General features: G+C 56.4%; 1 protein-coding gene across 3 annotated transcripts in view; it reads left to right on the top strand.

The window, feature by feature from the left end:
* JAKMIP1 (janus kinase and microtubule interacting protein 1) overlaps window positions 1-14,430 on the top strand; it is a 136,704-nt gene that overhangs the window by 19,813 nt on the left and 102,461 nt on the right. For all 3 annotated transcript variants that reach the window (XM_086705490.1, XM_086705491.1, XM_086705492.1), the window contains exon 2: window positions 13,184-13,302. The gene's annotated coding sequence lies outside the window, so the exon portion shown is untranslated. The remainder of the gene's footprint in view (window positions 1-13,183; window positions 13,303-14,430) is intronic.

Genomic DNA, 14,430 nt, shown 5'->3' with positions numbered 1-14,430 from the left:
GATGGTGGCCCCGACGTGGGTGGTGGCCCTGATGTTCCAGGGGAGGCAGCCGTCGTTGTTCCCCGGGTCGGGCTGCGGAAGGGGTTGCTTCGCGTCGGAGCCTGCAGTGGTTGTCCGAACTCACTTAATCCATGCCACAGCCTCAGGAGGCGGGAGCGCCTCCGGCTCAGGTGCCAGGACTGGATGCACGTCCTACAGGCAGTAAGGGATGGAGCCATCAGTCAAGTCCAGGCTTTCTGGGGAGGCATCGTGGTGATCATGGAGGGCTTCCTGGAGCAGGTGGTGCTGTGGCTCATAAAGCTTCACCAAGCCCCCTGTGACACCAGGATATAGGCAGATTGCGGGACGGGCAGTGAAGAGTCGGGGTTCCGTGGGGATTAGACACCCCCACCCTCGGCCCCCTGTCCCATCTGTACAATGGGGAGATGGGACCAGATGGCCTTTTGAAGTGTCCCTTCCGAGTCTGGAGCTCACTTCTCCACGTCAATATTTGCTAAATATTTTTTCCCTTTAGGAAGCCTGTCGTCTGACTGCCAACGCCCCCTCTCTCCCCACGCTCCCTTTGTGGTTTCAGGGTTGTCAGTGGGTGTCCTGGCGGCGATCACTATTCATGACCACAACGGCTGGAAAGACTCTTATCTCTTTCTGGCCACCCAGGCTGCGGATGCGGCTAGAAGGTTTCACCCTGTAGGCGGTGCCATGAAGCAGGCCCCGGAGCCGGACGGAGCTGCGTTCCACCCCCTGCTTTTCCTGCATGTTCCATGGAAACCTGGGCCCCATCAGTCCACCTCCGAGAGCCTCAGTTTCCCCATTTGTAAACTGGGAGGTGTTGTCTCCCAGCCCTTAATTTCCTCGGCCCCGCTCCCCATCCCGAGTGGGTCAGGGTGACGTAGAACAGTCGTGCTTCTCATTTTCTGCCGAAAGCCAGTCCGGCAACAAGAGTGATAAGGAGCCGGGCCAGTGTTTGGAGAGGTACAAAAATAGGTCCCCATGTACAACACCACTGCACTCCAGCTTTAGGAATTCTTCCCTGTCCCCTGCACTTGGGCTGTAGGTCCTGTCTGGTTCTGCCTCCCAAAATGTCTTTATCCATTGCTTACCTCTGTCCTCTTCTCCCGTCACGAGATGAGGACACAGCTTCAGCACTGTCTCTGCCTCCGGGGGCGGGCGGGGGGGGGGGGGGCTCCAGGCAGCCCTCCATGTGGACCCTGAGCAACTGATCTGAAATGCACAGGTGTCCAACGTTTTCCTCCCTGGCATATACCTCTCCGTGGCTCCCTGCTGGGCTCAGGGTCACGTTCAAGCTCTTTAGGGATTTATAGTCCTCCCTCCCTCCCACCAGGCGTTCATTCACGCCAGGGCAGAACTGCCTTGTTCATCTCTCTATCTTTATGTTTTTCACATTTATTCATTTTTGAAAGGCAGAGCGAGACAGAGCGCGAATGGGGGAGGGGCAGCGAGAGAGGGAGACACAGACTACGAAGCAGGCTCCAGGCTCTGAGCGGTCAGCACAGAGCCCGACGCGGGGCTCGAACTCACAAACCATGAGATTGTGACCTGAGCTGAAGTCGGATGCTCAACTGACTGAGCCTCCCAGGCGCCCCTCATCTCTGTATCTTTAGTGCCTGGGAAAGTATCTGGTGCTTAGTAGCTTCTCGGTGGTAATAAATGGTAATGAGGCCGTTTGTTGTCTGTGGAGGACGGAGGGTACCTCATCCACTGTGAGGCACGTCGGTGGTCGTTCTGTGCATGTCAGTATCACCATCTCTCGCATGGATGAGGAAACAGGTTCAGAGAAGATAGGGGTCTCGATGGGATTCAAAATGATCATTAAGTAAATATACGCGTACCCTTTAAGTATCTGTTACTTTATTTTTTTTTTTTTAATTTTTTTTTCAACGTTTTTATTTATTTTTGGGACAGAGAGAGACAGAGCATGAACGGGGAAGGGGCAGAGAGAGAGGGAGACACAGAATCGGAAACAGGCTCCAGGCTCTGAGCTGAGCCATCAGCCCAGAGCCTGACGCGGGGCTCGAACTCACGGACCGCGAGATCGTGACCTGGCTGAAGTCGGACGCTTAACCGACTGCGCCACCCAGGCGCCCCTCTGTTACTTTAATCGGAAAGCAAAAGTCTGAGCCCTGAATCCAGAGTCTTTCTAGGTTCAGAGAGAGCCAAGGGTCGACAGGCACGCGGCAGGGGCGGGCCGGGTATGGTCTCGGGCAGCGTCCGTCTGCCTGAACCTGCCTCGCGCCAGTCACTCTGGGTGAGTCCTCAGCTGAAATCAGGTCACCAGCATCATCACCCGTGCGTAGCGATTCCCCGCTGCAGTGACAGTGAGATGCGCGTGGGACTCTTTATCCCTTATATCTGCTGATTTCTAGTCCTTACCGTTTTCCCACCCTTGACATAAAACTGTTTCAAAGTGAAGGTCTCGCGAAAAGATTCCCACCACCCTCCGAACCACTGTCGGTGTTCTTTCCGGCCTCGTCCGGAGGTGGCGTGGATGGAGAAAGATGAGTGTCAATGAAACATTTTGCTTTCTACGTAGAATGAAGGGAGCTCGCTTAGTTGTGCCCTGGTTCTCTCACTCCTGAGCTGAGTGACCTTGGGCAAGTTCCTCAACCTCTCTGAACCTCCGTGGCCTCAGCCGTCCCCTAGAGGATTCACCCACCCGCCGGGGTTGCTGTTCTCTGAGGTTGGTTTGGCGGGCGAGGAGGGCTTGAGCCGATCTGCAGTAAAGGGAGAGGGGAGGCAGGGAGCAGACGAGGAGGGGCCTCATCCAGGCCCAGAAGTGTGGTTTTCACTCTGAGGACAGTAGGGAGCCCACGGTGTGAATATATTTCGCTGTTCTCTAACTCTTCGAGAAGTAGTAATGGCCAGGATCCAGGGACCCTGAATCAGGACTCTGCATGGTTCAGGGTGACCGTGGATGAGGTGAAGGTGGGTGGGGGGGGGGGTGCTGCATGGGGTGGGGCAGAGGGTGAGGAGGTGGCCAGTGGGGACACACTGTAGAGGGAGGCAAGAGAAACCAGCCCTCTGCAGGGAGATGGGTGTCATGGTCTAGTTGGGAGTCAAAGGGGTCGGAATGGAGATGAGGGTTTGGGCCACCAGTGGCTGGCCCTTTCAAAAGAGCCTGGGGGTAGGCTGGGCTCACACTGCACTTGCCCCTGGGGCCCTCGGGGAGGCGCTGCGGGCCTGTTGATGGGACACTGAGGCCCATGCAGCTGTGTGACTTCTCCAGAGTGACTCAGCAGGTTGAGAGCTCTGAGCCCCGGGTCCCTGCTTTTCTGCACTGTGGCCTGACTGGTCTCCTCTGCCAGCTCCCAAGGACAGAGGGGACTCCACAGTCAGGCGTGAGGGCGTGTGGCTTGTGTTTTCTCAGACCAGGAGCCAACGACCAGGGTGCGGCGTCAGCTGAAGATTCGTAATCCTCTCCCTCTGTGCCCAGAACCCCTTCTGGCTGCTCTGCCCTATTGTCAGAGGTTCTTTACCCGATGATGCTTATTAATCTTGATTATTGTCATGTTTTCCTTTTCTACTTGGTTAACTCGGGGAAGTTTGTCTCTGGTCCCGAGTACATCTGACAAGGACATGGCTGCGTTTTGCGGACAGCTTCTCTCCATAAGCGCTCTGAGACTTGGGTCAAGAAAGTCATCATTTTGCTACAGAGCCATTCTTGTGACAACCGGTGACGTTTGAATATGAGATGTATGAGTGATAACATTTCCTGGGCTTGTTCGCCGTGTTGTGATTTCGTAACGTCCTTGGTCTAAAGGGGTGAAAACCACAGCATTTTAGGGCGAGATGCTGTGATGCCTGCAGTTGGCTTTCAAATTGGTCTTAAAGATAAACGTATGAGAAACACGTGTCTTGATCTGTAGATAGCGCAGATGTGGAAAAACGTGAACCAACAGTGAGTCCTGATGAAGGTATAAAGGGGTTCATTGTGCTCTTCTTGGAACTTGTCTGTAGTTTTGCAACTTTGAAAAAGAAAACATTTTTAAAAGGGCTGCTGGGTTGGGGGGTGTCTCGAGTATCTCGGGGTCCGCCCGTCGGCCCTCTGCTCCCCGCCCTGTCCTGGTCTCTGTCGATTTGAGACCGAGGGAGCTGCCTGCCCCACAGTTAAATTCTAGGCAGCCCGTTGGGGTCCGGCTTTGAAAGAGCGGCAGACGCTTTTGACAAAATGTACTCCTTCCTCTATAGAGAAGTCACTACATTTCTAGAATCTTTCGTTGGGGACCAACTTCCCTTCAGGTTTTCATTTCTCCCCTCAAAATTTTCTTTTAAATTTTGATCGCCTTCTGAAATGACCGAGGTCGCATTTGTTGTTGTGATGATCCAAACAGAGAAGAGGATAAAGAAATTAATAGGTCCCTGTTTTTCCCATCGCCCGTGGGGTGGTTAGAGCCTCTTGAACTTTGTCCTGTGCCCTTGGGAACACATACAAACACCCACAGGCATCCAGTGGAACTTGACGTCTTGTCATTTTTATCCTTTGTTAACCTGGCTGGCCAGCCGGCTCCCTACTTCTCCTTGAAGATGCAGCTTGGGGGTCATCTCCTCCAGGAAGCCCCCCAGGCTCTCCGTGCTGACCTCATCCTTTGCAGTCATCCGAATCTGAGCTGCCTCCCCTGCCAGGTCTTGGGTAACCCGAGGGCAGCCGCTGTTTCCCTTTCGCTGTCTGCACTTGAGCTGGGAGCCCGGGAGACGCACAGTCAGTGTTTGTGGAGCCAGCAAACGGGCAGGGGAGGCATCCTGAGCGAGGAAGCCGCCTGAGCAGAGCCTTGCAGGTGAGAGAAGCTTTCTCATTCAAAACGTTCCCCCTAGCCCCCGGGGGAAGAGAGTGCCAGGGCCCTGCGTGTCTGGGGACAGAAGGTCACTTTAGGGAATGTGGACACTGCCTCCCTGGGGCTACCCATGCCCTGGCTGATTCTTTCCTGGCACAAATGCCCTCTGTGGGTTGGGCCGATGGGGTGGCTATGAGCTACCGAAGGGCTGGGCCGGGGCTGGGTCCTCTCCTTCTTCCCAGGGCTTAGTAGGGCCTGGTTTGCTGGGGGTGGGGGGGGGTGGCTCTTGGGGGCGACAGGAAGAAGCGAGGCCAGGGCTGGAGCAGCCCAGGCTTTAGATGTGGGCCTGGCCTGGGTCTCTCTCGCTCTCTTCTCTCTCTCTCCACGATCCTGCCTCCTTCCTCATTAGGGGCGCTGTTTTCCACAGCTGGGCTTTGTTAATGTCTGCAACGCATCTGATCGATGCCAGGGACCGGGTCACTGCCAGCTTGAGGAGGCTGAGAGTGGAGTGAGGGTGGAGAACCCAGTGGCAGTATAGACCAAAGCATCCCTCGCTCTGAGAAGCTCTCCCAAGCTCGCCCCCCACTTCAGGCCGGAGGGGCCGGCTGGCCTGATGGTGGGCTTGCAGACCTTAGGGCATCGGGCCACCGTCTCCAAGGACTTACATTGCAGGGAGCGAGTGGGGCCGGGAATCCCCACGTGGTGCCGTGCGGGTTGTGTTCCAGGAGAGTAGTCAGTGTCGTTTGGGGAAATCGTGGAGGAGTGAGGAATTCTACTCTTCTGTTAGTGGTTGACTGGTAACGTAAATGTCATTACCGCTTGCCTATGACCTGTCTACATAGCTTTGCAAAGATATCCCCCTCACCGGTTTCGAATTCAGCTCTCTCCCCGCTGAACGGAGGCATGAGCGGAGCGGGAAGTGACTCGGAACGTCGGGGCTCGCCGCCTTCCCCGGGTTGTGTGCCAAGCCCTGTGGGGGGAGGTGGAGTTTGGACGTGAGAATGCACGGTCCTGCCCTCAGGGAGCAGCTGGCCTAGGTGATTTTGGAGGTTGAAACACCGGTATCCAGGACCTGCAAAGGTTCCACTTCTGTCGTCCCACCCCTGTCTCCAGTTTGCACGTATGCCCTGGGCATTAGGTTCCGAACAAATGCTGAAGCAAATTGAGATGGCTTATGTGATGGCAGGCCCTCCGTCCTCCCTCTCTCGTGGTTTCTTGTCTGCCGTTCCACCTAAACTGGCATTCTTTGCTGCTGGGACCGCACTGTGAATATCTGGCGATAACGGCGGTGGCGGTGATGGTGGCAGTGAATGTGTGGGTGGCAGGGGCGGTGGCGGGAGCGGTGACTGCACGAAAACTGGAAATTCCAGGCACATAGTGGGCATTCTTAGAATCGCTCGAGCCCTCACAGCAACCAATGACTCGTAACTGTCACGGCCCATTTTCCAGGTGAGACCCCCGAGTCAAAGGGCCACCCCGTCAGTGCCTGGTAGAGGAAGATTCGAAGCCTGATAGACTAGTTTTTTTTTTAATATGAAACCAGGAATACCCAAGTGTGGAAATGCACATTTGGGGGCCCCCAACCCATTGGATCAGCAGTGCCGGGCAGGGGTCCGCTCAGGGAAATTCAGGGCACTGGTAGGGTGTTCTCACTCTTTAATGGGCCCCAATCCCCTGGGGACCTCGTTTAAACATGCAGGCTCTGGTTCAGCGGGTTTGGGTGGGGCCCGAGACGTATCTTCACAGGAGCCCGCTGATGCAGACCGGGCTGGCGCTTCGGGCGGCCAGGCTCTCGGCGACAGGTCCTCACGCCCCGGATGGCTTAGCGTCACACGGCGGGCCGGCTGACACGGACTGCGGGCACCCACCCCAGAGTGTGGGATTTAGTAGGCCTGGGGCGGACCTGAAATCTGGTAGCCCCAGTGAGCTCGGTGGTGAGGCGGGGACTCCTGGCACGGAGACCACACAGGGCCCTAAACCAGAGATTTCTGCTTTGACGGCACGTCGGAATCAACTTCAAAACCGCGGAGACCCGGACCCCACACTGAAGTCCTGAGTCGGGGGGACTGAGTGGAGCCCAGGCATTCTGGATCGTTCTCGTGTACACCCCCGGTCGAGGCCCCCCCGCGTCGGAGTTTTTCTTTTTATGCTGGCTGCCTAGGTGCCCGGAGAGGTGACAGTATGCGTCAGGCCCACCGCCAGAAAGATCTGATCGGTGGCCAGGTGGCGCCAGGCAATGGCACGAAGAAGAGGTTCTCCGGGTGTTGCCGGGGGGCGGCGGGGTTGAGAGCAGCTTCTTGGACGGAGTGCTGGCCCCTCTTGGGTCCCCTGGGCTGCCAGACCCGGGCCCTGGGGAACGGCCTCTGGTTCCAAGCCTCCCCTTCCTGCCCGGGGTGGGGGAGGCGCCTTGCAGTCAGAGGTCTACATGGACTCTGCTTCTGCTGCTCCCCTGCTGGGCCGTGTGACCTTCGGCGACTCGGTTCCTCTCTCTGGAGCTCTTTCTTCTCTGTAAAATGGGAGAAATAAATGATCTGCGCCAAGGAGTTCCTTGAGAAATAACATTGCTCAGTGCCCGACACCCAGGAGTCAATCAAGATCAGTTCTTGTGTATGTCCGGGTAGGGTAGGTTGTCACGTGCGGCAGCTGGCGGACATCGGTGGCAGGAGCATCCCCAGGGGTCTGCAGGGGCTGGTCTCCGTGAGCCTCCTCAGCTCTCCAGGTGTTCCGATGCACAGCAGTTAGAGCACCTCTGATGTTACTGTGATGACCTGATGGCTGGGGAACCTGATCATTGGTGGTTATTGATAGCCAGTAGCCAGGAAGGACGCCCAGATGTCATAGGTTTATGAATTAGTGTTTTTGTTTTCTTTGGGGGAGTACCCACGAGTGGAATTTCTGGATCGCATGGTACTTCTATTTTTAATTAAAAAAAAAATTTTTTTTTAACATTTATTTTTGAGAGACAGAGAGAAGAGCATGAGTGAGGGAGGGGCAGAGAGAGAGGGAGACACAGAGTCCGAAGCAGGCTCCAGGCTCCCAGCTGTCAGCACAGAGCCCGACGCGGGGCTCGAACCCACGAACGGTGAGATCTTGACCTGAGCCGAAGTCGGCCGCTTAACCCACGGAGCCACCCAGGCGCCCCTCTATTTTCAAGTTTTTGAGGAACCGCCACACTGTTTGCCACAGTGGCTGACAGTCTGCATTCCCACCAGGGTCCCTTTTTCTCCACATCCTCACCAGCACCTGTTGTTTCTTGTGTTTTTGATTTTAGCCGTTTTGGCGGGCGTAAGGTCGTACCTTAGTGTGGTTTTGATTCCCATTTTCCTGATGATGGGCGATGTTGAGCGTCTTTTCCTGTGTCTGTTAGCCATCTGGATGGGTTCTTTGCCTATTTGAACATGAACTCGTTTGTCTTTTTATTGTTGAATTGTAAGGTCTCTTTAGGCCTTACATGTAGGCCCTCGATGTAGGCCCTCAATGTAGGCCCTTCATTGGGTACATTGCTCCCATCCTGTGGCTTGTATTTCCATTCCTTTATGCTGTCTGCATTTGTTTCGTAACCTGCCGTAGGTTGGGGGACCGTTGCCTTAGCCGCCACCAGAGTCCTACTGGCCCTGACGAAATAGGACTTGGTGGAGGATGGGGAGGTGGGGGCGGAGGTGAGGAAGGAGACAGAGGCCCGGGCCGGTCCAGGCCAGAGCAAGACAGTGGGGACAGAGAGACTAAGCAGCAGCTAGCCCCGGAAGGACTTGGGGCCTGTCAGGTGTAAGAGGGAGGGAAGGGGGTCTCACGGGTCTCTAGGACCTGGGTGATTGACTGGAGGAGGGTGGCTCTTTGCCGAGCCAGGTCTCATCCCAGGGAGGAGGGGCAGGTTTGGAGCAAGACGGATTCCAAGAATTCTATTATCAGCAGCCGTCACTGCGTGCGGCCCGTGGGCCAGGCCCTTTTCTAAGTGCTGGGCGTGCACATCCAGACCCTGAGTGGTAGAGACTGTTGCAGACAAGGAAACTGAGGCACGGGGAGGTTAAGAAACTTGCCCAAGGCGCACAGCTGGCGTGGGGAGCTCAGAGCGTGTGCTTTTAGCCTCTAGTCTCCACTGCTGCTTAGATGTAAGCCGTCTGTTAGACCGACCTTGCCTGTTGGCTGGGTTGCACACGTGATATCTGTCGTGGCCGAATGGTGGCCTCCAAAAGAAATGTGCGCGTCCTTACTCTTGGAGCCTGTGAATGTTACTCTGTGCGCCAAAAGAGCGAGTATTACCTTACATGGCAGAAGATGTGAATAAGAATTTGGGGGGGGGGAGTTTATCCTGAATTATGTGGGTGGGTCCTAAATCCAGTGACAAGTGTTCTTATAGGAGTGAGGCAGGAAATGTGACGCAGGAGAAGGCAGTGTGAAGCTGGGGTAGAGGCTCCACGAGCCGCCGGGAGCTGGAAGAGGCAAGGAGGGAGTCTTCCCGAAACCCCCCGGGGGAGTGAGGCCCTGCTGAGCCCGTGATTTCTGCCCCGTGATCTGAATTTGGGCTTTGACCTCCAGAACTGTCTGAACTCTGCAGGACCCAGGCCTCCGGCTCTCAGGGGCACGGCCGTTTCTTTCCACTGAAAGCCCCGCAGAGCCTGAAGCCGGGTTTGATCATGAGGCAGCAGAGCGGAATGTTCCAGCGCGTCTCACGTCCGGGGCCGTGGCCTCGCACGGTCACGGTGGAGCTGGTGTGGATATGCTGCTTTGCGGGTGGCGGGAGGGCAGAGCGCTGAGCAGCTTTGCAGGCGCAGAGGGGCACGGGCTCGCTCCCGCACGGTGACCGCTGGTTCCCACAGATGTGGCACCGTCCCGTTGCAGCCCCACAGCCCCTCCCGAAACTCGGCCTGGACTGCGTCCACTGGCCCATCGGGCCGTGAGCGGTGCTGATGGCGAGGGACCCGGGCTTTGGGATCAGACACGCTTGGGTCCCACGCCCAGCTCCTAGCTGGGCGACTTGGGGCAAGTGTCAGCCCCTCTGAGCCACTCTTCTCCCCTTGACGGTGGGGGTACTGGTGACAAGGTAAATGCCGCCCCCTTAGCCGGTGGCCGTGACGGCGGCAGAGCCGATGGATGGGATGAGACGGCGGCTTTCCCACCGCCGTGACTGCCTCGTGCAAGTCAACCCTTTCCCTAAAGTGCAGTCCCATCTGCATTTGGGGAATCAAAAAATGGGAACCTGCATCTGGAACGTGTGGAGAAGCCAGACCTCTGGTTTCACCCAGCCCTGCCTCTCGGCTCCCCAGGGACCTCAGCCGGAAAGACCAGGGCCAGGCTAACGCGGGTGGGGAGCTTCCCGGACCCCTGCCGACCTGACTGCGCGGGAGCAAGCCCGGCTGAGCTGCGGGGCTGTGTCCCGGCCCCCGGGGGGCCTTCCTGCAGCTAAGTCTCGTCTGTCACTTGTCAGACCGGCGGACCACACTAGTTCCCACCGCCCTCCAGGAAGACAAGGGCCGAGTTTGGTAGTGGCCCTCAAGAGCCCCCCTGGTGACCTGCCCCCCGATCCGGCTGAGCTCCCAGCCCCCCGTCTGGGTCTGGCCTGCCCCATCCCAGGCATGGCTGAGCCCGAACGTGGGGTCTGCCCGTGCAAACCGCTCACCTTCCTGGCTCCTCCACCCCAGCAGGGAGGCACAGTGTCCCCACTGTGCCGATCAGACATGAGGGTGCCCCAGCGTGGCCTGTCCCTTGGCCCCCTGTGTCCCGTGCATCCCCCGTGCCCCTGGTGATCCTTCCTGCCCACCTGCCCGCCATGTGGGCTCCTTGCTTTCCCCTGGTGCGCCAGCTCCCTCTGCCTGGAGTGTTCCATTCCTTTCCACTGGGTCGGCCCTTTCTCCTCCTTCAGAACTCCGCTTAGCATCACTTCTTGCTCAAAGTCTTTGGGGAACCTCCGTGTCCAGGACAGTTTGCTACCCCCCCCCCCAGTGGCCGGTTTCCTTTCTTGCAGAGCACCTGTCCGGGGTTCGGCATCTGCTCAGCTGTAGGTGTGTTGGACTAGCGTTTGCTCCTCCCACTCGAGGGTGACGCCTGCATGTTCCCTCTGGATGCTAGATTCCCAGTACCTTCGGGGCCTGCATGGAGGAGGTGGCCAGCGGGTGTTCTCCCACCGGATGGTAGGAGAAATCGGGGGGCATACGCATGGTTCCTCCAAACAGCTGCCTTCTCTTACTCCTTTGGGCTCTAAAACTGTACTCTGATTGACGCCCCCCACGCCACCCCATGCCCGGACCCCCCACCCCGGCCGGCTCCTGTTGGTGCTGAATCTCAGGCCACGGTCTCCAGGACTTTCCCTGAAGCTTGGGCCCCCACAGGACTGTGGGATTCCTTGGCAGAGCTCGACACCCTCTTTCTCTACCCGGTGCTCTTCCCTATTGGACTGACGCCTTCACAGAGGCGGGGAGGGACCCACCCGCACATGTGCTCAGAGCAGATGCTCACGGGGCATGTGGGACACCAACAAGTTGGACCCCATAGGTGTTAATCATGACCCTGAGCATCTGCTGTGTGTCATGTACTGCGCTGGGCCCTGGGGGAACCGCCGTGAACACGCCAGGCCACGTCCCTGCCCTCCTGGAGCTTGTCTGCCAGTGGGAGAGATGGGTCACCCACACAGACAAACATGTGACACGGGAAGTGGTGCTGAGATCTAGAACTATGTTAAAGGGGGTCCAGAGAAGCCTGAGGGGACTGAGGGAGGAAGCCGTGCAGGCATTTGGGGGAAGAGTGGTCCAGAGAGAGACAGGTAGCAAGTGCAAAGGCCCTGTGGTTGGCCCTGTGCTTGGTCGGTTGAGGGACAGCAGGAGGCCAGTGTTGCTGGAGCAGGGGCTGAGGGAGGGAGGCTGTGAGGTCTGGGGGGTGTTGGGGGGGTACACGACAGAGGACCTCACCAGTGTTTGATGGCAACGAAGCTGTCTCACCAGAGCCCACGCCTTTCCTTCCCAGGGCCCTGTGCCGTCAGCCTGCCAGTCTGGGGGGTGCATCCTCTTGCCTGGAAGGCATGTCAACTCCCCTCCCAGACCTCCCTGCTTGATCCCTTACTGCCTCGGGCGCCCTGTTTGTAAAGTGACAGTGGTATCAGTGTCGGCTGAGAGGGGGGATTGAGTAGGACGGGGCCATCACGCTCTAGCGTGGTGCCTACGCATGGCGACGATTCGGCGGTCCTGAGCAAGTAAGATCATTACCTTATGGACTAAATGTGACCGTGATCATCAGGGGAGAGAGTGTCTGGGCTGGAAGGCTGGGGTCAGCGATGTCAAAGTCCACTTAATGGTCAAAGAAGTTAAATTACGAAGCGTGGGCTCAATCTGGCAACGTGGCGGTCAAGGGAGGGTGAGTGGAGGCCGGTGGAGGTGACGCCACACTGCAGAGAAGTGAGGAGGCCATCCGGACGACAGATGGAGACAGCCCCGAACGACTGTGGACAAGCAGAGAGAGGCAGAGGTTAGGGGGATTGGGCGCAGGGGGGCTCGGTTTTGTTTTAATGGGGGTGACCTGAGTACGACAAGTGGATGGTGAGGCGCCCTTGGAGGGAGGACGGCGTGGGAGGTTTGGAGAAAGGTGGGAAGGAGAGGGGGCCAGGGCCACGGAGAAGAAGGGAGTGTTGCTTTGGGGGTTCAGGCTTGAGGATGATGGTGTCTGGCTCCCAGTTCAGCTTTCTTCTGCATCCGCGAGATGGAAACGCCATTTTCTTCTCTCTCCTGAACGTTCTGTGCTATTTTTCCCAGCTGCTTTTGATTCAGGCATAAATAAGCACCTTCTAGTTTTGTGCGCGGATTGCTTATTGCTATTACGTTGGAAAGCATTTTTTTTTTTTGTTTTTGTTTTTTTTTTAGCACTTAGCCACTATCCAGTGCTTTGGGGGACCCTAAAAATCCCATCCGTGTGTTTTGGAGCAGCTGTGTGACTTGACCTCTCCCCTCTCCATTTCTTCCCGGTTTTCTTGGCCCAGACCTACCCTCTCCCATGTCCTCGGTTCTCTCCCTCCCCTGCCCTTGGTAGGAGCGGCCACCTTCTCTTTCCAAGAATTCTCTTGGTTCACACAGCCTCCTCCCCTGCCCCCAAATGGAAATAGCTTTCCTGGCTTCCCCTGTTCCTTAGGGCTGTGATGTCAGCAGGTGTCTGTGTCCGTGTGGGGTTTTTTTTTTCCCCCTGAGAAAGGGGATCTCACTGCTTGTGACTGGCTTTTCCCTACAAGGCAGCTGTGACACAAATTGTCCCCCAGCCTCCACAGTTTGGGCACTCTGCGCCTTAGTTAACTAACCAGTTCTCTGCCATCCCCAGTGTCGTGGACCATCCCCTTGTCCAATTACCCCCTTAGGACAGAGCCGAGAAGTGACGTTAGGGAGCCAAAAAGCGATCCATATTTAAATTTTTCACAGAAATTGTCAAACAGCACTCCAGAAAAAGTTGTGCCAACTTGTACCCACCGAGAGTGAATGAGAATAGCAGTTTGCCAGAGCCTTGCCAACAGTGAATGTTGCAGATCTCGGCTAATGTGGTAAGTGAGAATTCTTCTGGTCCCCGTTCCGTCGGTTACATCTCGTGGTGTGTGTACCGGCCACGTGCTTTCTCCTCTTCGGGGAACCGCTTCTTCGTTATTCACACTAATTCCACGATTGGTGTGCTCTCAAAACACCTTTGATTTTTTTTTCTTTTTAATTTTTTTTTTAATGTTTATTTATTTTTGAGAGCGAGAGAGAGCACATGCGCACAAGCAGGGGAGGGTCAGAGAGAGGGAGACACAGAATCTGAAACAGGCTCCAGGCTCCGAGCTGTCAGCACGGAGCCCGACGCGGGGCTCGAACTCACGAATCACGAGATCGTGACCTGAGCCGAAGTCGGATGCTCAACCGACTGGGCCACCCAGGCGCCCCCAGACCACTGTCATTTGTAGAGCCCTCCTAACCCATGAAATACATTCGCCTGTGGTCTGTGACATGCGACTAATGTTTTCTCCCCACCTGTGGTTTGACGCTCTTGCCTGTGGTGCGATGCTTTTCCTTCGTGGAGCTTCAACACAGGTGTCTTCTGTGGCTGCTTAGGCTTTTTGGTCTCCTTTGATGGTTGTTTCCCGGAGATTTCTTAGTTTTGTGGTTTCTTTGCGTTTACTTAGCACGTGACCCACCTGTAAGTTGTTTTGCTGTAAGGGTCTCAGTGGACGTCTGCTCTTGCCTGTTCCCAAGCAGTTAGTCCTTTGCCCGGTGTGGCAGCAGGGGCTCAGCTGCTCTCTCTTGCCTTTTACGTGGGTCAAATTCCTGTCCGCCCTTGAATCTGTGTTTGGACTGTGTCTTCTGTCTCATCGATCTGCTGAGCAGCCTAGTTTTTCTCCCTCTGGAGAGAGACACAAACTTCCAGCTTGAAGTTTTCAGACCAGCTTTTGTTTCCAGCTGAAAAGATGAACTTCTTGGGGTGCCTGGGGGGGCCGAGTCGGTTAAGCATCTGACTCTTGGTTTCGGCTCAGGTCACGATCTCCTGGTTCGTGGGTTTGAGCCCCGCGTCAGGGTCCTCACTGACGGTGCGGAGCCTGCTTGGGACTCTCTCTGTCTCTCTCTCTGCCTCTCCCCTGCTCGCTTGCTCTGTCTCAAAATAAATAAGTAAACTTAAAAAATAAAATAAAAAGACTCCC

Source organism: Puma concolor, chromosome B1 (genome assembly GCF_028749965.1).
Source record: "Puma concolor isolate L17-30 chromosome B1, mPumCon1.1.hap2, whole genome shotgun sequence".
Lineage (NCBI taxonomy): Eukaryota > Metazoa > Chordata > Mammalia > Carnivora > Felidae > Puma > Puma concolor.
The sequence above is the reverse complement of the archived record's forward strand: the minus strand, read 5'-3'. Positions and strand labels throughout refer to the sequence as shown.